Source organism: Alosa pseudoharengus, unplaced genomic scaffold (assembly GCF_046254945.1).
Source record: "Alosa pseudoharengus isolate Yale_2024_CS ecotype anadromous, Long Island Sound unplaced genomic scaffold, YU_APseudo_1.1 YU_APseudo_1.1_scf_94, whole genome shotgun sequence".
NCBI classification, from domain to species: Eukaryota; Metazoa; Chordata; class Actinopteri; order Clupeiformes; family Clupeidae; genus Alosa; species Alosa pseudoharengus.
Window position 1 is genome coordinate 10,001 of NW_027468886.1, and position 2,500 is coordinate 12,500.

The following is a 2,500-nucleotide window of genomic DNA, read 5'->3' on the forward strand; positions in this document are numbered from 1 at the left end:
ACTTGGTGGTTACGCGCTGTCCTGCGTTGCACGAGTGCCGTTGGGCCGGTACTGAGAGTCTGGCGCGTAAGAGATCCGCTCTCTCAGTCTGTCCGTGAGAACCATGCAGTGGTTCTGGACAGGGGTGTGTGTGTGTGCGTGTGTGTGTGTGTGGTGTGAAGGAGCAGTGTGTGCATCTATGAAAATAAAAACCTCATTGTGTGTGGGTGTGTGTGTGGGTGTGTGTGTGTGCGTGTGGGTGTGTGTGTGTGTGTGTGTGTGTGTGTGTGGGGTGTGTGTGTGTGTGTGTGTGTGTGTGTGTGTGTGTGTGTGTGTGTGTGTGGGGGGGGGGGGGGGGGTGCTTGCCTCTGCTCTTCATTTGAGCTGTCAGAGTTGCTAGAACAGACGCTTCATCTCTGAAAGCACCCCGGCATGGCGAGGTGAGCCTGCGTTCTCAACAGCCCAGGCGGAAGGACGCTGTTTGGGCTCGCTCTGCTCTGCTGCCCTCCGCTGTGCAGCTGACCAAACTTAACAACTAGTCTAGCGAGGCCTGTAAAAACGCACAAACCAAATATCTCCACAATATAAACACAAACGTAAGCTCACCAGGCATTCATTAAACCAACCAACTTAAATATTTAACTGAGAACTCATGGCGTCACAGAAGGTGGTGTTGGTGGTGGTGGGGGGGCCTTCTGGCGTATAACGTGTATTTAACGTGCTTGGGGGAGAGGAGGCAGACAAGAGCCGTGTTTTGCAAGCAGTGGTGTCTGTGGCGCAATGCGGCCTCTGGGAGGCTCTGCTGACCCGGCCGGGCAGTGGCCTGCGGGGCCCTGGGGCTCCGACTCCTGTCTGAGTGGAGATAATGAGATCAGACGATGGGCACGGATCCGCAGATGTGTTTGCTGAGGTATCTGACAGGTACTGGGAACGGAGGGGAGGGGGAGATCGGAATTATGGGGGGGGGGCAGGTTACCAGAGGAACAGACCATTATCAACACCCCCCCCACACACACACACACACATCACCTCCCTATGTTTTAGCCATTTTGTCCTTGCCAAGCCTGATGCAAGCCTCAGTGCAACGCTCCTTAAAAGTTGAGACGAGCTTCTGTTTTACAATAGTGTCGCAACTTTTTACTTTCACACGCTTAAATTTACAGTCCCAGTGTGCGCAAGTTTGAAGAGTCGTCGAGAGCATAAGCTGGCAATTCTTCGAAAGTTTAGTATTACAGACATCTGCTAAATTGGAGCAATTGAGGTCATCCGCATTACCGCTTCTTAGTCTCGTTTGCATGTGAGTCCTTCTGGGTTCAATTATCATTGGACTCTTAATGTGAAAACAACTACACAGTTAGCACTAGAAGTATTTTCAGACAAAGCTAAATATTTAGCTTGGGGTTGAGCTGTTCACCAAAGTGATAAGGGCTTGCTGAATATATAGCAGGAGGCCTTGCGTGTCCATTAATCTAATGCGCATGTTATTCTCACAATAGTTGTAACCACGGTGGCCTTTCACATTTATTAAAACCTATTGTATTAGTCAAGTTCTAAGATGTGTGATCGGTCCAAGTATCTCCAGATGTTTCAACCATATCATGACCAAACTGCCAAATATACAAACAAATGCTGCGGGTTTACTACAGTTGTATTTTCAACAGCTTCGCCTTAATTCCAATTCACTTTTGCAACCATTTAGGATCCTAAAATATTTACACTGAGAACATTCATTCTTATCGGAAAGACGGAAAGAAGGCATAAAGGGAACGCCTAGAGAATCATCTATGTCTATGATATATAGCCTATTATCGCTATTATTACTATAGTGTAACAATCCTCCACGTAGACTACAACAACGGCTTAACCCACCTCTGCGTTAAGTTAAAGCAACGAGATCCGCTTTAAGTGTTCTCCTTTTTGAGACTATCAATAGAAGTCTGGACCGGCGCGCATGGTTATTATTTTTGCGAAGATTACCTGTACTAGGTTCCGTGTAGAGTGTCATAGCAATTCCCACTAACTATTGGACAAAGCCAGGAATGGGAATATAATAACAATGTAAAAATCCTATAATAAAAAACACCACTACAGCACAACATATCGCCGCTGCATAATTTCACTATGTCATTATTAAAACCATTCTCTTTGCATATCTACATCTTCACACAAGATCAACAAGTTGAAAGGATGCAGCCTAAACGTAATAAAAGCGCAATAAAAATGTGCCTTGCCACCCTAAAACTAAAATTAAGCAAGGCACAACGCAAAGGCGAATACAAAACATGCTACATTTGTAATCTAGTGGAAATGGTTAGGAGTATAATTTAAAGTAGTTCTTATCCAACCGGTTAACAAACGATATTTGCGCATGGTGCCAAGCTAGCGGGCAGGTGTCTATAGTCCGTGTCTACTGAATGGTAACAGTAAAATCAGGGTAGAAATCTAACTTCCTCCGCTTAAAATTGACGCACTTCTCGTATCTATTTTAAAACATTGCAACATAAAAGTCTTCTGAGTTAGT

At 45.5% G+C, this 2,500-nt stretch overlaps 1 protein-coding gene across 1 annotated transcript in view; it reads right to left on the reverse strand.

Annotated features, from left to right (window-relative positions):
* LOC143116196 (bone morphogenetic protein 4-like) overlaps positions 1-2,500 on the reverse strand; it is a gene marked incomplete at its 3' end in the record, with an annotated part of 9,722 nt that overhangs the window by 6,591 nt on the left and 631 nt on the right. The window lies entirely within an intron of this gene.